At 41.0% G+C, this 26,462-nt stretch overlaps 1 gene segment (V, D, J or C); it reads left to right on the top strand.

Moving 5' to 3' along the window:
- LOC131837278 (immunoglobulin heavy variable 3-23-like) overlaps nucleotides 1-26,462 on the top strand; it is a 40,159-nt gene that overhangs the window by 948 nt on the left and 12,749 nt on the right.

Genomic DNA, 26,462 nt, shown 5'->3' with positions numbered 1-26,462 from the left:
GACTCCACCTGCTATGAGGGACGCTCAGATTTCCCCCTGAAACTGGTGGGATGACAATCCAGAGAGGAAAACCCATCGTTTCCTGCTGGGTCCTGTTCTGGTGGGGAGAGTCCATGAGAGCGTCCTTGGTGACTGTGTTTGAGACATGTTTCCCAGCTTCCACACAGGGAATCCATGTGAATCCTGAGGTCCAGCTGGCAGGTCCCAGATCCTTGCCCACCCTGTGCTATCCATTGAATATCCATCAGAAACCACCCCCCAACCTCATTCTCTCCTTCTTCTGACTTCTCCCTCAACCTGTCCTGTATCCTGAGCCCCATGTAACTGGGGTCCTGTCACACTGACAAGATCTTCACCAAGTTTCAGATGGAGAAAGGTTCAATAATGAATGTCTCCCATGATGGGAGGGCTCTGAAGTGGGGCTGAAATGGGGATATATGGCTCAAATCATGATCCAGAAATAAAATAATATAGCAGGTACTATATGAGACAATACTATCACTTCCTCTCATATCCCTGCTTTTGTCCCATTGAACTGGCCAGGATTTCACCTAGAGAATTCATAAATATCTTCTGGGCTGTTTGCTCTCTTGATTTCCTATGAAACCAGTACTGATCTCCGCACATCAGAGGAGTCACAGGAAAGGCCCTTCCACTCAGAGTCCTTCTACTCTTGTAACGTCGAGGGAGGGGTCTGCATGGAATGCATCTTCTGTGTCTGAGGTGAATCTATTTGCCTGTAGCTGGAGGAGGGTCAGGCCCACTCCTCAACTCAGCATGAAGCATCTTGGGATGGTCGTTCCCAAGAAGAGGGAAACTCATTAGCGGGTCTTCTCTGTGTTGGCAGCTTTCCTGTGTGTGTATTTAATGCATTACAGGAATGTCTAAGAATAGTTACCAATCTAGTGTACCAGCCTCCTGTGAGTCTCCTTGTGTTGTGTTCACTGATCCAGATGAACCTGGACAAGGAGTCCCAGGTGTGCAGAACCTCACAGACTCTCTCACTTACCTGTGTCACCACCAAGTTCTCTTGAGCAACTGTGGACTTTCAGTATTCTCCCTTGTTCCCCAAATCTCATCTCTCAGTTTTTTCTCTGCATAATCAGCAGGCTGTCCCCAGCTGTGTTTCTTATGAGGTATATATACATTTCTTTCTGTTCTAATATACAAACATTGGCAGAAAATGTCTGATGCATTGCCTAATTGTCATATCCTTCTTTCCATAATAACCTTGGTATGTTTCATTTACTGATAACCTCTGATGAATTATTACACTATAAATATGTATATTTTTAGATACTGCTACTCCTGGAAGTACTATTGGAATTACTTACATAACTGGTAATATATTTTACAACCAAAAAAAGTCCACATAATTATATTTAACACATGAATTTACTGTGCAATATAACTTATAAAAAACAACCTAAAGTAACAAACTGCTTGGGATTTTCATTCAAGATATTATAGTGCCCACTTCCTATTATTCTATTATTTGTAGAGTTATTTAGTATAAAATATAAAACATAATAGTGAGGTGGAGACAAGATGGCGGGGAAGTAGGAGGAGGCCCCTTTTCAACCTGTACCCTAAAGTGAGCTGATTACCTGCCAATGAAATCCGATCACCCATGAAATCAGCCTGAGATTAGAATTATACACGTCTGGATCTCTATGGGGGCAGAAGACACCAGTGGGCAGGTACAGAGGAGTGGTAACATCGGACTAAGATGGGAGCCACCAGAAGAGACCCATTGGAAATAGGAGAGCGCCCTGCGACTGGGGACCAGCATTAACTTGGAGTCTGGTTGAAAGCACTCAAAAAGAACAAAGAATTGCAGGGGGAAGTTCTGGGAATCAGGGTGGTTAGGGACAGAGGCTTAAGTCCCTGGACCCAGGACAGCCACCCCTGGTGCTGAGCCAGAGAGAGTGCAGTGAGGAAGCCATGTCTTGGTCCCTGAGCCACAAGCAGGTCTGAGAGCATGTGAGGTCCAGCTCCTGTGAGGGGCTGGGAGCCGTGTCAGGCAGCAGAAGCACAGACTTTTTTGCAGTCCCCACGCCCACACCATGTCCTGCTATCAGAGCCTAAGTCGTGCCCCACACCCTCCCCTGAGAGAGGTGCGTGCAGGTGCCATCCCAGTGCTCTCTGTCCCTGAAGGCCTGAGTACTCTCAGTCCAGGCCAGTGGGAAAATCTCAGTGTGCTATCGCTGCTTGGAACCTCTCTGGCAGTCTGGAGCTGCCCAGAGAGCTGCTGCTGTTGTCATTTTGGGTACAAGCAGGAGTTCCTGTGTCCCCAGGGCCGGCAACATGGGATGTGCTCTTCCAGGGGCCAAGGGGGAACTTATGTGCTCTGCAGCTCCCAGAGGGGGATAGACTGAGGTTTCTCTCTGAGAGGGAGGTCTGGGTGCAATCTCTTTCCTCTAAACCTCCAAACACCATCAAAAGCTGTCAAAGGAAGAGAAAACAAATGAACAAACAAACATAAAAACCTCCAGAGAACAAAGGCCTGAAAAACAGGTTTCCTCAGAGCCCACCCTCTTGAGGGGGGCTTGAGGACTTAACTCAGGGAACACAGCCTGGAAGCCTACATGGCAGACACCTCCCCCAGGAAGCCAACCAGGGTAAAAAAAAAAAAGACGACAAGAGAACAACCACCAAGACTTCATAGATACAACCCTTATTTTTAAACCGTTCCCAATATTCTGGTTCATTCTTTTATAGATAATTTTTAACCTATTTACCAACACAGTGAGATGTCCAGTACATCAAATTCATAGTAACCTTTTAACCTGAACATTTTGATACATATACCCGTTTTCCTTTTGCTTTTCCATTTTTTTAATTTTTTAATTTAATTTTAGTTTAGTTTAGTTTATTCTTTTCTATTTTTAGTTTTTAATATTAATATAGAGTTAAACTTCAAGATAATCCCAATCCCCCAATCAATGCTAACGCTATAGGTAAACCAATTTTTAATCCCCCTTTATGTTAGGAAAGTTGAATCCTTAACAAAGATATCAAGATACATCCAGGAAAAATCAAAACAACCTTTCTCGCCCATACTGAAAATTTATAACTACGCTCCCATATTTTTCATCCTCCGGTGTGTCTATGTATTTGAGCTTTTCTAATAGTATCTAAATCTTATAATTGGAGTTCTTCTTTATAAGGTTTTTTTTTAATTTCACATATATATACATATATATATATATATATATATATATATATATATATTCTCATGTCAAATACTTTTGTCAATCTTTTTGTTTGTCTGTTTTTGTTTGTATACTTGATAAATCTTACCTTGGAGCCAATTTGGGCTTAGACTTCTCTTTTTTTTAATTAATTTATTTTCAGAAAAACAGTACTCATTATTTTCTCACCACACCCAGTGCTCCATGCAATCCGTGCCCTCTATAATACCCACCACCTGGTATCCCGACCTCCCACCCCCCCCGCCATTTCAAACCCCTCAGATTCCTGTCTCATATTGAGAGTCCATAGTCTCTCATGGTTCACCTCCCCTTCCAATTTCCCACAACTCCCTTCTCCTCTCTAACTCCCCATGACCTACATGCTATTTGTTATGCTCCACAAATAAGTGAAACCATATGATAATTGACTCTCTCTGCTTGACTTATTTCACTCAGCATCATCTCTTCCAGTCCCGTCCATATTGCTACAAATGTTGGGTATTCGTCCTTTCTGATGGAGGCATAATACTCCATAGTGTATATGGACCACATCTTCCTTATCCATTCGTCCGTTAAAGGGCATCTTGGTTCTTTCCACAGTTTGGCGACCGTGGCCATTGCTTCTATAAACATTGGGGTACAGATGGCCCTTCTTTTCACTACACCTGTATCCTTGGGGTAAATACCCAGGAGTGCAATGGCAGGGTCATAGGGAAGTTCTATTTTTAATTTCTTGAGGAATCTCCACACTGTTCTCCAAAGAGGCTGCACCAACTTGCATTCCCACCAACAGTGGAAGAGGGTTCCCCTTTCTCCAACATCCCCTCCAACACATGTTGTTTCCTGTTTTGTTAATTTTGGCCATTCTAACTTGTGTAAGGTGATATCTCAATTTGGTTTTAATTTGAATCTCCCTGAGGGCTAGTGATGATGAACTTTTTTCATGTGTCTGATAGCCATTTGTATGTCTTGATTGGAGAAGTGTCTGTTCATATCTTCTGCCCATTTTTTAAATGTTTGCCTGTTTTGTGTGTGTTCAGTTGGAGGAGTTCATTATAGATCCTGGATATCAACCTTTTGTCTGTACTGTCATTTGCATATATCTTCTCCCATTCTGTGGGTTGCCTCTTTGTTTCTTTGACTGTTTCCTTGGCTGTGCAGAAGCTTTTGATTTTGATGAAGTCCCAAAAGTTCATTTTCGTTTTTGTTTCCTTTGCCTTTGGAGACATATCTTGAAAGAAGTTGCTGTGTCTGATATGGAAGAGATTACTGCCTATGTTCTCCTCTAGGATTCTGATGGGTTCCTGTCTCACATTGAGGTCTTTTATCCATTTTGAGTTTATCTTTGTGTACGGTGTAAGAGAAGGGTCGAGTCTCATTCTTCTACTTACAGCTGTCCAGTTTTCCCAGCACCATTTATTGAAGAGACTGTCTTTTTTCCACTGTATATTTTTTCCTGTTTTGTCGAAGATTATTTGACCATAGAGTTGAGGGTCCATATCTGGGCTCTCTACTCTATTCCACTGGTCTATGTATCTGTTTTTATGCCAGTACCATGCTGTTTTGGTGATCACACTTTGTAGTAAAGATTGAAAACAGGCATCACATTACCTGATTTCTGCCCATTTTTTGATGTGATTGTCTGTTTTTTTGAGTGTTGAGTTTGAGTTCTCTCTACATCTTGGATATTAGCCCTTTGTCTGTAGTGTCTTCTGCAAATATCTTCTCCCATTTGTGCATTGTCTCTTTGTTTTGTTGACTGTTTCCTTTGCTGTGCAGAAGCTTTTGATCTTGATGAAGTCACAAAACATCATTTTTGCTTTTGTCCCCTTTGTCTTTGGAGACATGTCTTGAAAGAATTAGCTTGGCCAATGTCGGAGTGGTTACTGCCTATGTTCTCCTCTAGGATTTGGATGATTCCTGTCTCATATTGAGGTCTTTCATCCATCTTGAGTTTATATTTGTGTATGGTGTAAGTGAATGGTCGAGTTTCATTCTTCTGTATATAGGTAATTTCCCCAGCACCAATTATTGAAGAGACTGTCTTTTTTCCATTGGATATTTTTTCCTGCTTGCTCATTTACTTGATCATAGAGTTGAGGGTCCATGACTGGACTGTCTTCTCTGTTCCATTGGTCTAAGTGTCTGTTTTTTACCAGTACCATGCTGCCTTTTTTTTTTTTTTTAGTTTCTTTTTAGTGTACCTGAATTCATTGTTTATGTACCACACCCAGTATTCCATGAATTATATGCCGTCCATAATACTACCATGCTCACCCAACCACTCCTGCCCCTTCAAAACCCTCAGGTTGCTGTCTTGGTGATCACTACTCTGTAATATAGCTTGAAGTCAGGCAATGTGATGACCCCAGCTTTGTTATCCTTTTTCAACATTTCCTTGTTGATCCAGGATCTTTTCTGGTTCTGTGCAAATTTTAGGATTGTTTGTTCCAGCATTTGATCTGGATGGCATTGAAAGTATAGGTTGTTCTTGGCAACATAGAAATATTAGCAATGTTTATTCTTCCAAACCATGAGCATGAAATGTTTTTCCATCTTTTTGAGTCTTTTTCCATTTCCTTCATCAGAGTTCTGTAGTTTCTTCAGTATAGATACTTTACCTGTTTGGTTAGGTGTATTCCTATGTATCTTATTATTTTTGTGCTATTATAAATGGAGTCAATTTTCTATTTTCTCTCTCCACAGGTTAATTGTTAGTGTATACAAGATCAACTGATTTCTGTGCAAAGGATTTGTATCCTGCCATGTTACTGAATTGCTGCATGATTTCTAGTTGTTTGGTGGTGGAGTCTTTTGGGTTTTCCACATAAAGTATCATGTCATCTGTGAAGAGAGTGTTTGACTCCTTCATTGCCCATTTGAATACCTTTTATTTCTTTTTGTTTTCTTATTGCTGTTGCTAGAACTTCTAGGACTATGCTGAACAATAGTGTCTAAAGGGGGCAACCTTGTCATGTTCCTGATCTTAAAGGAATGATATTTGCTGTGGGTTTTTCATAGATGGAATTTAAGAAATTGAGGAATGTTCCTTCTATCCCACACTCTGAAGAGTTTTAAGCGGGAAAGAATGCTGTATTTTATCGAACGCTATTTCTGCATCAATTGAGAGGACCATGTTATTCTTCTCTCTTCTCTTCTTAATTTGTTCTATCACACTGACTGGTTTGCAAATGTTGAATGGACCTATCAGCCCAGGGAAAATCCCACTTGGTTGTGATGGATAATCCTTTTAAAGTACTATTATGCAATTATCTAGGATCTACGTGACAATTATCTAGGATCTACGTGTTCTTGGCAACATAGAAATATTAGCCATGTTTATTCTCCCAAACCATGAGCATGAAACGTTTTCCATCTTTTTGAGTCTTTTTCCATTTCCTTCATAAGTGTTCTGTAGTTTGGCAACTATATTCAATCTCGTTACTGGTTATTGGTCTATTCAGGTTGTCAATATCTTCCTGTTTCAGTCTTGGAAGATTATAGGTTTCCAGGAATGCATCCATTTCTTCTAGGTTGCTTAACTTATTGACATATAGCAGCTGATAATAATTTCTGACGATTATTTCTATTTCCTTGGTATTGGTGATGATCTCTCTACTTTCATTCATAATTTAATAATTTACTAATTTAATTTACATAACTTAACAATTTAATAATTTAATAATTTGGGTCATTTCTCTTTACTTTTGGATAATTCTTGCCTGTGGCTTATTTATCTTCTAATTCTTTCAAAGAACCAGCTTCTAGTTTCACTGATGTGTTCTACTGTATTTCTGGTTTCTAATTTATTGATCACTGCTCTGATCTTAATTGTTCCCCTTCTGATGCATAGGTTAGGCTTAATTTTCTTTGATTGTCTTCTTCCCTGGTTGCTTCCCTAGCCCTAAAAAGAGGGCATGCTCCTCCAGATGCCAGTCAGCATGGGGAGGAGGTTGCTCCATAATGAAGGTAAGGCCACTTCCTCTGTGCTCTCTCCCAGTGTGCCAGCTACCTCATGGTCCACTTTCAGGATACTTCCTATTCTCTCAAATGTTTGAATAATTACTCTCACACCTGATAAACACCTTTTCTCATAGACAGAATGGCGGAGAAATAGGAGATGCTGTTCCAACCGGTCCCCTAAAGTGAGCTGATTACCTACCAAAGAACTCTGATCACCCATGAAATCAGCCTGAGATTAGAATTATACACTTCTGGATCTCTATGGGGGCAGAAGAGGCCAGCGGACAGGTTAAGTGGAGTGGGAACATCAGACTGATATTGGAAGATAAAGAGGGGGAGGGAGCCAGCAGAAGCGACCCATTGGAAAGTAATACCGCAATATGAGAGTGCCCTGTGATTGGGGACCAGCATTAACTTGGACTCTGGTTGAAAGCACTCAAAAAGAGCAAAAGATCTTAAAGGGAAATTGATTGAATCAGGTGGTTAGGGACAGGGGTTTAAGCCCATGAACCCAGGACCACTACACCTGGTGCTGAGCCAGAGAGAGTGCAGCAGAGAACCAGGCCTTGGTCCCTGAACTGCCAACATGCATGAGAGCATCTGGATGGCAGCTCACGTGAGAGAATCTCATGTGGATGCCAGCTGGAGCTCTCTAGAACCACAGCCTTTTGTACTCTGCATGCACACTGTGCAAATGGGGTCTGAGTCACTCTCCACACCCTCCCCTGAAAGAGATCCTAGCCAGTGCTCTCTAGGACCAGGAGAGCTGAACACTCCCAGCCTGGACCAGCAGGAAAATCTCAGTGTGCTATCTCTAGTTGGGACCTCTCTGGAGGTCTGGACCTGCACAGACAGCCATGACAGAGGCAACCACAGGAAGCCAGCTCTCTGGATTAGTATTTCCCATGGTTTTCAGTAAAAGCGGGAGTTCTTCTGACCACTGAGACTGTGACTGGGGATGTGTTCTGCCAGCAGCAGGTGGTGGAATTTACATGCTCTGGAACACCCAGAGAGAAACGGACTGAGGCTTCTCTCTGAGACGGAGGTCTGGGTGCAGTCTGCTTTCCTCTAGACCTCCAAAGAAATGCCAAAAGCCACAAAGGGAAGGGGAAAAAAAAAACAGAGAACAAAAGCCTGAAAAAACAGTTTCCTCAAAGCCCAGCGCCTTGAGAGGGACAGGAGGACTCAAGGATAGCAAGACTGCCTGAAAATACACGCAGCAGGCCCCTCCCACAGAAAGCCAGCCCCAAAAAAAACCTACAAGAGAACAAACACCACTACATCTTAGATACAACTTTAATTTTTAATTCATTCCCACTATTCTCATTATTTTCAATTTTTAAATAATTTATTAACCTATTTACCATCACAATGAGATGTTCAGTACAACAAATTCCATAATAACCTTTTAACTTGAACTTTTTTGATACATATACCTGTGTTTTTCTTTTGCTTTTCTATTTTTTAATTTTTTTTTAAATATTCATATACAGATAAGCTTCAAGGTAATCCCTTTACCCAATCAATGCTACTCTTATATATCAACCAGTTTTAATTCCCCATTATCTCAGGAAAGTTGGGTCCTTTAACAAAGATATCAAGATACATCCAGGAAGGGTGAGGAGGAGTCAAGTTGTCAGAGAAGTAGCAGGCTCAGGAGACATCAGGTAGCAGGGGATCATCTAGATAGCTTATCAAACCCTTGCGAACACCTACAAATCCTATAGGAGATCGAAGAGAAGAAGAGAAAAAGAAAATCAACCACTTTCTGAAAGGTAGGACCATCAGAGAAGTGACTCCAAAGCGACGGGAAGATAGACCTAGAGGGAGGGACCAGCTTCCGAGAAAACAGCAGAGCAATGGAGCATAAAACCAGAACATTTAAAAGGCTGCTCCCCTGAGGGACATCACTCCAGAAGCTAAGCCAGGGTGAAGCCCACGTAGGACAGCATGGTCCGCAGGTCCCACAGAGTCACGAAAGGATCAGGGGTGTCTGAGTGTCATGGAATTCACAGATATTAGAGCAGGGAAGCTGGCTACAGAGATGGAGCTGAGGAGTGAGCTCTCAACTCAGGATTACCTTAAACTGTGATCCGTGGCACAATCAGACCACTGCTCTGTGAGCTGGGACCCCACAAGATCCGGGGAGAGCCCCCTGAAATAGCTCAGGGATCTGTGAGGTTCAGAGACTCCAGGCAGGGCTGTGTGCCAGAGAAAGAGACACCCAGCCACAGGCTGGGTGATCTTGGAGCGCAGCCAGAAGCCAGGGACACAGGAGTGATTGAACACTTTTCTCCGAGTGCACACTGAGTGGGGCCATGAGCTCTAGGCTCCTTCAGCCAGAGACTGGGAGGCGACCGTTTTCATTCCCATCCTTCGGAGCTCTATGGAAAGCGTTCATGGAACAAAAGCTCCCCAAAACCGAACCTTAGCGGATTACATAGCTGGGCCCCTGGTAAGGATGGTCCAATTCAACCTTGGGCAAAGACACCTGAGAATCACTACAACAGGGCCCTCCCCCAGAATATCAGCAAGAAATCCAGCCAAGATGAAGTTCACTTACCAAGGAGAACAGTGGAATTCCAGAGGAGGAGAAAGCAAAGCACGGAATGCATGGCTTTCTCCCCAGGATTCTTTAGTCTTGCAAAGTTAATTAATATTTTTTAACATTAATTTATTCTTATGCTAAAATTCTTTTTAACTTTTACTATTTCCTCTCTTAACTACTTTTTTCATTTCTTTTCAGTGTAACAGAATTCATTGTTTAGGCACCACACACAGTGCTCCATACAATCCATGCCCTCCATAATACCCACCACCTGGCTCCCCCAACCTCCCACCTCCCCGCCCCTTCAAAACCCTCAGATTCTTTTTCAGAGTCAATAGTCTCTCATGGTTTATCTCCCCTTCCAATTTCCTCAACTTCCTTCTATTCTCCATCTCCCCATGTCCTCCATGTTATTTCTTATGCTCCACAAATAAATGAAACCATATGATAATTGACTCTCTCTGCTTGACTTATTTCACTCAGCATAATCTCGTCCAGTCCCGTCCATGTTGCTACAAAAGTTGGGTATTCATCCTTTCTGATGGAGGCATAGTACTCCATAGTGTATATGGACCACATCTTCCTTATCCATTCATCCATTGAAGGGCATCCCATTGAAGGGTTCTTTCCACAGTTTGGCGACCATGGTCATTGCTGCTATAAACACTGGGGTACAAATGGCCCTTCTTTTCACGACATCTGTATCTTTGGGGTAAATACCCAGGAGTGCAATTGCAGTCATAGGGAAGCTCTATTTTTAATTTCTTAAGGAATCTCCACACTCTTCTCCAAAGTGACTGCACCAACTTGCATTCCCACCAACAGTGGAAGAGGGTTCCCCTTTCTCCACGTCCCCTCCAACACATGTTTCCTGTCTTGTTAATTTTGGCCATTCTAACTGGTGTAAGGTGATATCTCAATGTAGTTTTAATTTGAATCTCCCTGAGGGCTAGTGATGATGAACATTTTTTCATGTGTCTGATAGCCATTTGTATGTCTTGATTGGAGAATTGTCTGTCCATATCTTCTGCCCATTTGCTGACATGATTGTCTGTTTTGTGTGAGTTGAGTTTGATAAGTTCTTTATAGATCCTGGATATCAATCTATTGTCTGTACTGTCACTTGTGAATATCTTCTCCCATTCCGTGGGTTGCCTCTTTGTTTTCTTGACTGTTTCATTTGCTGTGCAGAAGCTTTTGATTTTGACGAAGTCCCAAAAGTTTATTTTTGCTTTTGTTTCCTTTGCCTTTGGAGACATATCTTGAAAGAAATTGTTGTGGCCAATGTCGAAGAGATTACTGCCTATGTTCTCATCTAGGACTTTGATGGATTCATGTATCACATTGAGGTTTTTCATCTATTTTGAGTTAATCTTTGTGTATGCTGTAAGAGAATGGTTGAGTTTCATTACTTCTATACATAGCTGTCCAATTTTCCTAGCACTATTTATTGAAGAGACTGTCTTTTTTCCACTCAATATTTTTTCCTGTTTAGTCGAAGACTGTATGACCATAGACTTGCCAGTAATATTTGAGCTCTCTACTCTGTTCCAATGGCCTATGTCCCTGTTTTTGTGCCAGTACCATGCTGTCTTGGTGATCAAAGCTTTGTAATAAAGCTGGAAATCAGGCGACATGATGCCCCTAGCTTTGTTTTTTGTTTTTTTTTTTTTAAACATTTCCTTAGAAATTCAGGGTCTTTTCTGGTTCCGTACAAATTTTAAGATTGTTTATTCCAGCCCTTTAAAAATACTGGTGGAATTTTTATTAGAATCACATTGAAAGTATAGATAGCTGTGGGCAGAATAGACATTTTAACAATGTTTATTCTTCCAATCCAAGAACATGGAATGGTCTTCCATCTTTTTGTGTCTTCTTCAATTTCTTTCATGAGTGTTCTGTAGTTCCTAGTACAGATCCTTTACCTCTTTGGTTAGGTTTATTCCCAGGTATCTTGTAGTTTTTGGTGCTCTAGTAAATAGAATAGATTCTCTAATTTCCCTTTCTATATGTTCATTGTTAGTGTATAAGAAAGCACCTGATTTCTGCCCATTGATTTTTTGCCACATTGCTGATTTGCTGTAGGAGTTCTAGTAGTTTGGAGGTATAGTCTTTTGGGTTTTATAAAGTGTCCTGTCATCTGTGAAGCGAAAGGGTTTGACTTCTAATTTCCCAATTTGGATACCTTTTATTTCTCTTTGTTGTCTGTTTGCTGCTGCTAGGACATCTCTGTTGAACAAAAGCGGTGAAAGTGGGCATCCTTGTCATGTCCATGATCTCAATGGGAAGGATTTCAGCTTTTCCCCATTAAGTATGATAATCGCTGTGTGTTTTTCATAGACAGATTTGATAAAGTCGAGGAATGTTCCCTCTATCCTTATACTTTGTTTTTTTTTTAATTTTTATTTATTCTTTTTAATTTTATTTATTTTTTTAAATTTCTTCTCAGTGTTCCCGAGTTCATTGTTTATGCACCACTCACAGTGCTCCATGCAATACGTTCCCTAATACTCACCACTAGGCTCACCCCACCTCCCACCCCCATCCCTCCAAAACCCTCAGTTAGTTCCTCTGAGTCCACCTTCTCTCATGGTTCATCTCCCCCTCCAATTTCCTGCAACTCCCTTCTCCACTCCATCTCCCCATGTTCTCTGTGTTATTCCTTATATCCCACAAATAAGAAAAACCACGATATTTAAGTCCATCTGCTTGACTTATTTCACTCAGCATAATCTCTTCCAGTCCCATCCATGTTACTACAAAATTTGGTTATTCGTCCTTTCTGATGGAGGCATAATACTCCATAGTGCATATGGACCACATCTTCCTTATCCATTCATCCATTGAAGGGCATCTTGCTTCTTTCCACAGTTGGTGACTGTGGCCATTGCTGCGAAGAACATTGGGGTACAGATGGCCCTTCATTTCACTACATCTGTATCTTTGAGGTAAATACACAGTACTGAAATTGCATGGTCATAGTGAAGTGTTGTTTTTAATTTCTTAAGGAATCTCCACACTGTTTTCCAAAGTGGCTGTAGCAACTTGCATTCCCACCAACAGTGTAAGAGGGTTCCGCTTTCTCCACACCCTCTCCTACACATGTTGACTGACTTGTTTTCATTCTCACTGGTTTCCATGAATTGTTTAAGTTCTTCTTTGATTTCCTGGTTAATCCAAGCATTCTTAAGCAAGGTGGTCCTTAGCTTCCTGGTGTTTGAATTTCTTCCAAACTTCTTCTTATTGTTGAGTTCCAGTTCCAAAGCATTGTGGTCTGAGAATATACATCGAATAATCTCAATCTTTTGGTATCAGTTGAGCCCTTTTTTATGACCCAGTACATGGTCTATTCTGGAGAAGGTTTCATATGTGCTCGAGAAGAATGAGTATTTGTTGTTTTGGGGAGAAATGTTCTTTATATATCGATGAGGTCCATCTGGTCCAATGTGTCATTAAATGTTCCTTTTTCTTTATTGATTTTCTGCTTGGATGATCTAGACAAATCTAGATCTAGACACTACTGAGAGTGGCATGTTAAGAGCCCCTATGATTGATGTATTCATATCAATATGACTCTTTATCTTGATTTACAGTTGTCTTATGTAGTTGGCTGCTCCCATATTGGGAGCAGAAACATTTATAATTATTAGATCTTCTTGGTGGATAGACCCTTTAAGAATGATGTTGTGTCCTTCTGTATCTCTGACTATAGTCCTTAATTTGAAATCTAATTTATCTGATATGAGAATCTCTACCCCAGCTTTCTTTTGAGGCCCATTGGCATGAAAGATGCTTCTCCATCCCTGCACTTTCAGTCTGGATGTATCCTTAGGTTCAAAATGGGTCTCTTGTAAACAACATAAGGACAGGTCCTGTCATTTTATTCAATCTGCAACCCTGTGCCATTTTATGGGACAGGGGTTCCATATGGGTCATTCATGATGAGAGTGATCATTGAAAAATATGTTTTTATTGACATCACGTTGCCTATGAAGCCCTTGTTTCTACAGATAGTCTCTGTACATTTCTGGTCGATGTCACTCTTGGGTTATTTCTTCTTTTATAGGACCCCTCCTTAATGTTTCTTGTAGTGCTGGCTTGATGGTCACATACTCTTTTAAGCCTTGCCGGTCTTGGAAGCTCCTTATCTTTCCATCCATTCTGAATGTCAGCCTTGCTGAATAAAGTATTCTTGGCTGCATTTTCTTCTCATTTAATGACCTGAGTATGTCTTGCCATCCCTTTCTGGTTTGCCAAGTTTCTTTGGACAGGTTTGATATTATTCAGATGGACCTTCCTCAATGCCTGAGGAATCTTTTCCACCTAGATGCCCTCAGAAGCTTTTCCCTAAAATTATGATTCTTCAGTTCCACAATCAAGTGCACTGAGGCTTTTCTAGCTTAGTTGCTCATGGGGGTAGCTTAGTTGCTCACTGAGGCTTTTCTAGCTTCGTGTGCCTTGAGACATGAACTCTTGTTCCGTTCTCCATACTGGGAAAATTTTCATCCAGAATTTAACTGTACCTTCTAGTCTTCTCTCTTTCTCCACCCCCTCAGGGATCCCAATAATTCTGATGTTGGAACATTTCATGGCATCATTTATTTCCTGAGTCTGTTTTCATGGCTTCTAAGCTGTTTGTTCCAGCCCTCCTCCTGACCTTTTCCTCTATCAGTTTGTCCTCTAGATCACTAATTCTATCTTCTGCCCCAGTTACCCTAGCTGTTAGAGTATTTAGATTAGATTAGATCTCATTGATTAAACTTTTAACTTCTTCCTTAGTGGCTCTCACTTCTGCCCTTAGAGATTCTATATTGTCACTAATGGTTTTCTCCAACCTAGCCATTGCCTGGATAATTGTTATGCTGAACTCTCTTTGTTTCTTTTTTGAAGATTTTATTTATTTGACAGAGAGAGAGAAATCACAAGTAGGCAGAGAGGCAGGCAGAGAGAGAGAGGAGGAAGCAGGCTCCCCTCTGAGCACAGAGCCCAATGCAGGGCTTGATCCCAATCATGACCTGAGCGGTAGGCAGAGGCTTAACCCACTGAGCCACCCAGGCACCCCCTGAATTCTCTTTCTGACATACTGTTTATGTCCATATCCAAGAGTTCTGATGGAGAGGGCACAGTCTCTGAATTTTTACACTGTTGGGTGTTCTTCCTCCTAGTCATTTTGGTGAGAGGATTTTGAAGGGATGTATAGCAGAATGTATCAACCACGATCCAGCCAAGGTGCATCCTGGAATGCTTCAGAGAAATCAGAAGTCACCACCAAAGAGAAAGAAAAAAGAAAGAGAGATAGAGAGAAAAAAGACAAACCCAACCAGAATGAGCCCCAAAAGTAAGATTTATAAGGTATATAAACAAAAAGAGAAACAAGAGTAAATGACAAATAAAAAGAATAAAAAAAAAAGAACCCAGCCAAAATGAACCCCAAGAATGAGATTTATATAATACCAGAACAAAAACAAATGCACAGAAACACAGATTGAAGAAGATGGGAAGGTAGTTGTAAATCCTTGATGTGGACGAGGATGGTTATTTTGATTCTTGCTGGGTATACCTTGATATCGTTGTTAAAAGACTCAACTTTCCTGAGATAAAGGGGGATTAAAACTGGTTTAGACATAAGGATAGCATTGAATATGGAAAAAGGATTACCTTGAAGCTTATATCTATATGATTTTTAAAAAGAAAAAGAAAAGAAAAACAGAGATATGTGTATGAAAAAAGTTCAAGTTAAAATGTTATTATGGAATATGCTGTATTAAACCTCTAGTTGTAATGGTAAGTAGGTTAAAGAAATTAAAAGAACGATAATCATGAGAATGATTTTTTTTAAAGAGATGTATCTATGAAATATACAGATTTTAGTGTTATACTGGAAGTTTAATATATTGTTTTCCCCTGATGTTGGGGTATTACAGTAATATGGGGATATTGTGGTGGTTGTCCTCCTGTTCTTCTGGCTTTCCTTCTGGGGGAGGGGCCCACTGCACTGTTTTTCAGTCAGTCTTGCTTGGGTTGAGTCGTCCTGCCCCCTATTTAGGGGCTGGGCTCTGTGGAAACTGGTTCTTTGGGATTTTGTATTTTGGAGGGTTTTGTTTTTTTTTTGTTTTTTTTTTTTTTTTTTTTGCAGCTTTTTGGAGGTTTAGTGGAAAGCAAAATGCACCCAGACCTCCACCTCAGAGAGAGGCCTCAGTCTGCTCCCCTCTGGGTGATCCAGAACACACACTCCCCCTTGGCAAACTCCACTGAACAACGCAAATTCATGGTGTGGGCAGTGTGGGCCCCCAGCCACTGTCTCAGGGGTCACCCGAAGTGCCTGCTTGTCTCAGCACCCCGTGGCCACTAAAACTGCAAGTGATATTGGTCTGAGGAACACATTTCCAGTCGCTGCCTTTGCCAAGACTGCTGTATAGGGATCATGCAAACACCACTCAGTCATCCAGGTCACAGAAGGCTGCTGCCATGGAGGGACCCTGACCAGAGATCTCGCCGAGTTCCTTCAGGCATGGGCTGGAGTATTCCGTCCTAGAGACCACTGGATAATGCTCACACCAAGCTCTCTCAGGCCTGGGCAGGGAGTGCAATCAGACCCTGGTTGTGCAGTGTGAGCAGAGCACAGAAGGGTGTGGTTCTAGAGAGTTCAGGCTGGTGCCCATACCAGACTCCCTAATGCACAAGTGAGAGTGTGATGAGCACTTTCCTGAGCAGTAATGCAAGCAGTGCACATCCACGTGCTCAGGAGCCAGGAACTGGAGGCTCAGTTGCACTCTCCCTGGCATGGGTGGTCACCAGAAGTGGCCGTCCTGGTCCGTGGTCCTAGGCCCATGCCCATGAATGCCTGATTCCACCAGTTGTCCCTTAAGATCTTTTGCTCTTTTTGAGTGCTTTTAACCAGACTCCAAGCTAATGATGTTCTCCAACTACAGGGATTGCTTCTGGTGGCTCCCTCCCCCTCTGTTTATCCTCCAATATCAATCAGAGCATTCTCACTCTGCTTTTCCCCACTGGTGTCTTTTGACCCATAGACATCCAGAAGTATACAATCCTACACCTCAGGCTGATTTCATGGGTGCTCACAGTGCTTTGGTGGATACTTAGCTCACTTTAGGGAACCTGTTGAAACAGGGCATCCTACTTCTCTGCCATCTTTCCCTTTCTCTTCTTTTCAATTTTTTTATTTTATTCTTGCATTTTGGTTTGCCTTTGTTTTTCAATGGTGGCTTCCAAACACTCTGGATATTGCTAGGCTGCATCCTGCTTGGGTCTTGTTTGATATTTTTGACTCGCTCCAGTCACTCAACCACCCATGGACATACTGACTAGGAGGAGGAAATCCCAACAAAAAAAAGAACAACAGTCAACATCCTCTGCCACAGAACTAATTGATTCAGATATAACCAAGACGTCAGACACAGACTTCAGGATAGCAATCATGACCTCAATAGCGAGGCTTGAAAAAAGGCATTTATGACAATATAGTATCCCCAAGAACAGAAATGAGATCTAATCAGGCTGAGTTTTAAAATGTTATGAATGAAATACAGCCTAAGCTAGATTCTCTAACAGCCATGGTAAATGAGGCAGAAGAACAATTAGTGACCTACAAGATAAGCGAGACAGAAGAAGGAAACTGAACAAGACAGGGGTAGGCAGTTAGTGGCACATGAAATTAGACTTAGGGAGAACAATGCAATGAAAGGCTCAAAGTCAGAATTACTGGGATCCCCAAGGGGATGGAGATACAGAAAAGACTGGAAGGTATATTTGACCAAGTCACATCAGAGAACCTCCCTAATCTGGAGAAGGAAACAAGCATTTGAGACCAAGAAACACAGAGGACCCCTCCAAAAATCAATAAAAATAGATCAAAACCCTGACATGAAATAGTGAAGCATGAAAATCATAGAGCCAGGGAAGATATCCTTAGAGCAGAAAGGGGGAATCGTTTTCTTACATACAGAGGGAGAATCATCAGAATAACATCAGAACTTCCCACAGAAACCAAACAAGCCAAAAGGGATGTAATATAGATTCAGGGTATAAATGGAAAGAGCATGCAGCCAAGAATACTTTATTCAGCCAGACTGTCATTCAGAATGGATGCAGAGATAAAGACCTTTCAGGGCATACAGAAACTGAAAGATGAAGTGACCACCAAGACAGACCTGCAAGAAATATTAAAGGGGATTCTGTAAAACACAAAAAGATGGAAGACCATTCTATGCTCATGGATCAGAAGAATAAACATTGTTAAAATGTCAATATTTTGACATTTTAGAGCATAGATTGACTAGAGCAATCTATAGTTTCAATGCCATTCTGATCAAAATTCCACCGACATTTTTCAAATGGCTGGAGCAAACAATCCTAAAAGTTGGAATCAGAAGAGACGCTAAATAGTTAAGGAAATGTTGAAAAAGAAAAACAAAACTGGAGGCATCACGTTGCCTGATTTCAAGCTTTAGTAAAAACAGGTGATCGCCAAGAAAGCATCATACCAACACAAAAACAGACACATAGACCAGTGGAACAGAGTAGACAGCCCAAATATGGACCCTCAACTTTGTGCTCAACTAATCTTCGACAAAGCAGGAAAAGAGTCTCTTCAATAAATGGTGCTGGGACAATTGGACAGCTATATGTAGAAGAATGAAACTCGACCATTCTCTTACACCATACACAAAGATAAACTCAAAATTGATAAAAGACCTCAACGAGATGCAGGAATCCATCAGAACATAGAAGAGAACATAAGCAGTAACCCCTCTGATATCAGCCACAGCAACTTCATTCAAGATATGTCTCTAAAGACAAAGGGAAAAAAAGCCAAAATGAACTTTTGGGACTTCATCAGGATCAAAGGCTTCTGCACAGAAAAGGAAAAAGTCAACAAAACAAAGAAGCAACCCACAGAAGGCAAGAAAATAATCGCAAGTGACACAACAGACAAAGGGTTGGTATCCAAGATCTATAAAGAGCTTGCAGATTTTACAGCAGGGAAACCGGCTACAAAGACAGAGGGGAGGAGTGAGTGCTCAGCTCCGGGTTACCTTGAACCGGTTGCAGCCTGAGTGAGCTCAGAGTGGGGCCGGAGGCCAGGAAGATAGAGTGACTGAGCACTTTTCTCCACATGCGACTGGAGGCCAGGGAGATGGAAGCGACCGAACGCTTTTCTCCAAGCACAACCAGAGGCCAGGGAGGCGGGGGCGGTTGGGCGCTTTTCTCTGAGGGCCCACTGAGGAGCAGGACGCCGAGATCTCACCTCCTCCAGGCCGGATATTGGGAGGCCGCCATGTTCATTCCCATCTTCTGGAACTGTACGGAGAGCATTCAGGGAAGAAAAGCTCCTGAGAGCGAACCCAAGCAGAACACTTAGCCCAGCCCCTGGTAAGCGAGGTGCAATTCCACCTGGGGCAAAGACACTTGAGAATCACTACAACAGCTCCCTCCCCCAGAAGATTGCCAAGAAACCCAGCCAAGACCAACTTCACTTGCCAAGGAGAACAGTGGAATTGGAATTCTCCTCTAGAGAGGAGGAGAAAGCAAATCTTAATGGACAAAATGACAAGATGGATAAACTCACCACAAAAAAAGAACAAGAGGTAGTACCAAAGGCTGGGGATATAATCAATGCAGACATTGGTAATATGACAGACCTAGAGTTCAGAATGATTCTCAAGATACTAGCCAGGCTTTAAAAATGCATAGAAGATATTAAAGAAACCATCTCTGGAGAGATAAAAGCCCTTTCTGGAGAAATAAAAGAACTAAAATCTAACCAACTTGAAATCAAACAAGCTATTAATGAGGTGCAATCAAAAAATGGAAACTCTTACTGCTAGAATAAATGAGGCAGAAGAAGGAATTAATGATATAGAAGACCAAATGACAGAGAATAAAGAAGCTGAGCAAAAGAGGGACAAACTACTGGACCACGAGGAAAAAATTCGAGGATAAGTGACACCATAAGATCACACAACATTAGAATAATTGGGATTCCAGAAGAAGAAGAGAGAGGGGAGCAGAAGGTATATTGGAAAGAATGTCCCTAGTATAGCAAAGGGAACAAGCATCAAAATCCAGGAGAGTGAAGAATGCCCCTCAATATCAATAAAATTAGGTCCACACCCCATCACCTAATAGTAAAATTTACAAGTCTTAGCGACAAAGAGAAAATCCTGAAAACAGTCCAGGAAAAGAAATCTGTAACACACAAGAGTAAAGATTGGCAGTGGACTTATCCACAGAGACCTGGAAAGCCAGAAAAAACTGGCATGATATATTCAGAGCACTAAACAAAAAAACCATGCATCCAAGAATACTATATCCAGTTAGGCTATAATTGAAAATAGAAGGAGAGATTAAAAGCCTCCAGGAAAAACAAAAACTGAAATATTTTACAAACACCAAACCAGCTCTACAGGAAATATTGAAAGGGGTCCTCTAAGCAAACAGAGAGCCTACAAGTGGTAGATCAGAAAGGAACAGAGACCATATACAGTAACAGTCACCTTACAGGCAATACAATGATAAATTCATATCTCTCAATAGTTACCCTGAATGTTAATGGGCTAAATGCCCCTGTCAAAAGACACAGGTATCAGAATGGATAAAAAAACAAAACCCATCAATATGTTGCCTACAAGAAACTCATTTGAGACCCAAAGACACCTCCAGATTTAAAGGGAGGGGGTGGAAAACAATGTACCATGCTAATGGACAACAGAAGAAAGCTGGGGTAGTGATCCTTATATCAGATCAATTAGATTTTAAGCCAAAGACTATAATAGGATATGAGGAAGGACACTATATCATACTCAAAGTGTCTGTCCAACAAGAAGAAATAACAATTTTAAATATCTATGCCCCTAACATGAGAGTAGCCAACTGTATAAACCAATTAATAGCAAAATCAAAGAAATTTATCCACAATAATACAATAACATTAGGGGACATTAACACTCCCCACACTGAAATGGACAGATCATCTAAGCAAAAGGTCAACAGGGCAATAAAGGCCTTAAATGACACACTGGACCAGATGGACATCACAGATATATTCAGAACATTTCATCCCAAAATAACAGAATACACATTCTTCTCTAGTGCACGTGGAACATTCTCCAGAATAGACCACACCCTGGGTCATAAATCAGGTCTCAACAAGTATCAAAAGATTGGGATCATTCCCTCCTTATTTTCAGACCACAATGTTCTGAAGCTAGAACTCAATTGCAAGAGGAAATTTGGAAAGAACCCCAATACATGGAGACTACACAGCATCCTTCTAAAAAATAAATGGGTCAACCAGGAAATTAAAGAATTGAAAAAAATTCATGGAAACAAATGATAATGAAAACACAATGGTTCAAAATCTGTGGGGCACAACAAAGGCAGTCCTGAGAGGGAAATGTATAATGATACAAGCCTTTTTCAAGAAACAAGAAAAGTCTCAAGTACACAACCTAACCCTACACGTAAAGCGGCTGGAGAAAGAATAAGCAAGAAACCCTAAACCCAGCAAGAGAAGAGAAATCATAAAGATCAGAGCAGAAATCAATGAAATAGAAACCAAAAAAACAATAGAACAAATCAACAAAACAAGGAGCTGGTTCTTTGAAAGAATTAATCAAATTGATAAACCCCTGGCCACGTTTATCAAAAAGAAAAGAGAAAGGACCCAAATAAATAAAATCATGAATGAAAGAGGAGAGATCACAACTAACACCAAAGAAATACAAAATATTATAAAAACTACTATGAGCAACTCTACGCCAACAAATTTGACAATCTGGAAAAAAATGGATACATTTCTAGAGACATATAAACTACCACAACTGAACCAGGAAGAAATAGGAAACCTGAACAGACCCATAACCAGTAAGGAGATTGAAACTGTCATCAAAAATCTCCAAACAAACAAAAGCCCAGGGCCAGACGGCTTCCCAGGGGAATTCTACCAAACATTTAAAGAACTAATTCCTATTCTCCTGAAACTGTACCAAAAAATAGAAATGGAAGGAAAACTTCCAAACTCATTTTATGAAGCCAGCATCACTTTGATCCCAAAACCAGACAAGGATCCCATCAAAAAGGAGAATTACAGACCAATATCCTTGATGAACACAGATGCGAAAATTCTCACCAAAATACTGGCCAACAGGATTCAATAGTACGTTAAAAGGATTATTCAAAACGACCAAGTGGGATTTATTCCAGGGCTGCAAGTTTGGTTCAACATCTGCAAATTAATCAATGTGATACAATACATAAATACAAGAAAGCACAAGAACCATATGATACTCTCAATAGATGCTGAAAAAGCATTTGACAAAGTACAGCATCCCTTCCTGATCAAAACTCTTCAAAGTGTAGGGATAGAGGGCACATACCTCAATATTATCCAAGCTATCTAAGAAAACCCCACTGCAAATATTATTTTCAATGGGTAAAAATTGAAAGCTTTTCCGCTAAGGTCAGGAACACGGCAGGGATGTCCATTATCACCACTCCTATTCAACATAGTACTAGAAGTCCTAGCCTCAGCAATCAGACAACAAAAGGAAATTAAAGGCATCTCAATTGGCAAAGAAGAAGTCAAACTATCACTCTTCGCAGATGGTATGATACCCTATGTGGAAAACCCAAAAAACTCCACTCTAAAGCTGTTAGAACTTGTACAGGAATTCAGTAAAGTGTCAGGATATAAAATCAATGCACAGAAATCAGTTGCTTTTCTCTACACCAGCAACAAGACAGAAGAAAGAGAAATTAGGGAGTCAATCCCATTGACAATGGCACCCAAAACTATAAGATACCTAGGAATAAACCTAACCAAAGAGGCTAAGAATCTAGTCTCAGAAAACTATAAAGTACTCATGAAAGAAATTGAGGAAGACACAAAGAAATGGAAAAATGTTCCATGCTCCTGGATCGGAAGAACAAATCTTGTGAAAATGTCTATTCTACCTAAAGCAATCTACACACTTAATGCAATCTCTATCAAAATCCCATCCATTTTTTTCACAGAAACGGAAAAAATTATCCTAAAATTTACATGGAAAAGACCTCGAATAGCCAGAGGAATATTGAAAAAGAAAGCCAAAGTTGGTGGCATCACAATTCCGGACTTCAAGCTCTATTACAAAGCTGTCATCATCAAGACAGTATGTTACTGGCACAAAAACAGATACATAGATCAATGGAACAGAATAGAGAGCCCAGAAATATACCCTCAACTCTATGGTCAACTAATCTTTGATAAAGCAGGAAGGAATGTCCAATGGAAAAAAGACAGCCTCTTCAACAAATGGTGTTGGGAAAATTGGACAGCCACATGCAGAATCATGAAATTGGACTATTTTTTTTTCATCACACATGAAAATAGACTCAAAATGGATTAAGGATCTCAATGTGAGAAAGGAATCCATCAAAATCCTTGAGGAGAACACAGACAGCAAACTCTTTGACCTCAACTGCAGCAACTTCTTCCTAGGAACATCACCAAAGGCAACAGAAGCAAGGGCAAAAAATGAACTATTGGGACTTCATCAAGATCAAAAGCTTTTGCACAGCAAAGGAAACCATTAACAAAACCAAAAGACAACTGACAGAATGGGAGAATATATTTGCAAAAACTGAAAAGAGAGCTATCATATGACCCAGCGATTGCACTACTGGGTATTTACCCTAAAGATACAAACGTGGTGCTCCGAAGGGGCATATGCACCCAAATTTTTATAGCAGCAATGTCCACAATAACCAAACTATGGAAAGAACCTACATGTCCATCAACAGATGAATGGATAAAGAAGATGTGGTATATATACAATGGAATACTATGCAGCCATTGAAAGAAATGTAATCTTGCCATTTGTGACGACATGGATGAAACTAGAGGGTATCATGCTTAGCGACATAACTCAATCGGAGAAAGACAAATATCATATAATCTCCCTGATATGAGGAAGTGGAGATGCAATGTGGGGATTTTGGGGTGTAGGAAAAGGATAAATGAAACAATATGGGATCGGGAGAGAGACAAACCATAAAAGACTCAATCTCAAAAAACAGACAGAGGAATAGTTTCACTTATTTGTGGAGCATAACAAATAGCATGGAGGACAAGGGGAAATGGAGAGGTGAAGGGAGTTGAGGGAAATTGGAAGGGGAGGTGAACCATGAGAGACTATGGACTCTGAAAAACAATCTGAGGGTTTTGAAGGGGCAGGTGGTGGGAGGTTGGGGGAACCAGGTGGTGGGTATTAGAGAGGGCACGGATTGCATGGAGCACTGGGTGTGGTGCAAAAACAATGAATACTGTTACGCTGAAAAGAATTTAAAAAAAAATAAAAGGTTAAATAGTAAAAAAAAAATAAAAAAAAAGTAGACAGAGGGTTGCTAGGGGGCGGGGGGGTAGAAGAGGGTGGTGGGGATATGGACATTGGGGAGGGTGTGTGCTATGATGAGGGCTGTGAAGTGTGTAAACCTGGCGATTCACAGACCTGTACCCCTGGGGATTAAAAATACATTATATATGTTTATTAAAAAATTTTTAAAAAAGGTTAAAAAAAGGTAATACATGGAGAATAAGAGACTATGAGTGTGATAATGTATACGAGTGAGAGAAACAGTGGGTGTGTGACAGTTTCCCGACCAGGATGTCTTGTGTCTGCAGGTGTCCAGGATGAGATGCAGCTGGTGGAGTCTGGGGGAGACCTGGTGAAGCCTGGAGGGTCCCTGAGACTCTCCTGTGCAGCCTGTGGATTCACCTTCAGTAGCTACTGGATGAGCTGGGTCCACCAGGCTCCAGGGAAGGGGCTGCAGTGGGTCACATATATTAGCAGTGGTGGAAGCACATACAATACAGACCCTGTGAAGGGTCGTTTCACCATCCCCAGAGACAATGGCAAGAACATGCTGTATCTGCAGATGAACAGCCTGAGAGCCGAGAGCACAGCCGTGTATTACTGTGCAACAGACACAGTGAGGGGCCATCACTGTGAGTCCAGGCACAAACCTCACTTAGGAGGGGATCTGGACCACCAGGGGGTGCACACAACTCACCAATTCTCTCTTTAAGCCCCAGGAACAGATGCAGATGAAAGTTATGGGCAGGTTTCCTGTCAGAATCTAGCGATTCCTCTCCAGAGAACACTTTCCCTCAGGAACCTCCTCTGCACACATAATTCTGTGCTTACCTCTTCACTCTATGACTGAAAATTTGTTCTAATGGGAAAACAATTATACTAAAATGCAGAAAATACAGAGTCACTCACGTTGTTTCTTGCTGTCCCTAAATACCAATGAATCACAAATAAACTGACCCTCACCAGGTGAGCCTTTACAGGAATCCCAGCTGCTCTCACTGTGCATCACAGGTCCACCCTGCTCAACGTGCAAACTTGATAGAAGCAGCATGAAGTGCATGCTGGACATGAGGCTACAGAGGCATCAACAATCAAAGGCAAAAGAAGAAATGGACTTGGTTGGGGAGTCACTGTCTGAGGCAATGCTCACAGCATCAATGTTAGTGACAACATGGGAAAGCAATGGAGCCCCCACCAGGTGTGATGTATAGTCTGGACATTACATACACACAGGTGTAAACACACACACACACACACACACACACACACACACACACACGAGTATGAAACCTTTTTCAGTTTGCTCTAATTTCTCTGCAGCAAAAGTGGTCCTAAGACAAAAATACACATCATATATGAAGACCTCAAGAAGCAAGAAAAATCTGAAAGAAACACGCTAACGTTACACCTGAAGGAGCTAGAGAAGGTTGATGACTAAAGCCTAAATACAGGAGAAGGAAGGAAATAGTAAAGATTATAAATGTAAAAAAGTAAATGTATAAGATTATAAATGTAAAAAAGTAAAGTAATAAATGATATAAAAACAGAACAAAACAAAAAACAAACACAAAACAGAACAAAAAAACAAGGTCTACCTTTTTGGAAAAATATAATATAAAATTGAGAAATCTCTGCCTAGATTTATCAAAGGAAAAGAGAAGGCCCAAAATAAATGATATCAGAAAACAATATGATTCTCTGTGGAACAAACAAGGTTTGGAGGGGTAGGAGGGGCCGGATGGGGAAACTCAGTGATGGAAAATAAGGACACATAATGGATGAGCACTGGGTGTTACACACAAATAATGAATTGTTGAAAAACATTGAAAAATCCAGAATACACCAGCTGTCTCTACACCTTAGAGAACTGGAGAATAAACAACAAATCAAACCAACTCCACACATAAGAAGGGAAATCATCAAGATTAGAGCTGAGATCAATGAGGTAGAAACCAGAGATACAGTAGAATGTATCAATGAAACTAGAGGCTGGTTTATTGAAAGAATCAATAAGATCAATAAACCATTGGCCACACTAATCCAAAAGAAAAGAGAGAGCTCAAATTGATAAAATTATGAATGAAAAGGGAGAGATCACAATGAACACCAAGGAAGTAGAAACAATCATCAGAAGTTATTATCAACAGTTATACGCCAATAAGCTAAGCAACCTAGATGAAATGGATGCATTCCTGGAAAACTATAAAATCTCAAAATTGAACCAGGAAGAAAAAGACAACCTGAATAGACCAATTTCTAGTAACGAGATTGAAGCAGTGATCAAAAACCGCCCAAAAACAAGAGCCCAGGACCTGATGGATTCCCTGGGGAATTCTACCAAAGTTTCAAAGAAGAAATAACACCTATTCTCCTGAAGCTGTT

This window comes from Mustela lutreola, chromosome 7, assembly GCF_030435805.1.
Source record: "Mustela lutreola isolate mMusLut2 chromosome 7, mMusLut2.pri, whole genome shotgun sequence".
In the NCBI taxonomy this organism is placed as follows: Eukaryota; Metazoa; Chordata; class Mammalia; order Carnivora; family Mustelidae; genus Mustela; species Mustela lutreola.
The sequence above is the reverse complement of the archived record's forward strand: the minus strand, read 5'-3'. Positions and strand labels throughout refer to the sequence as shown.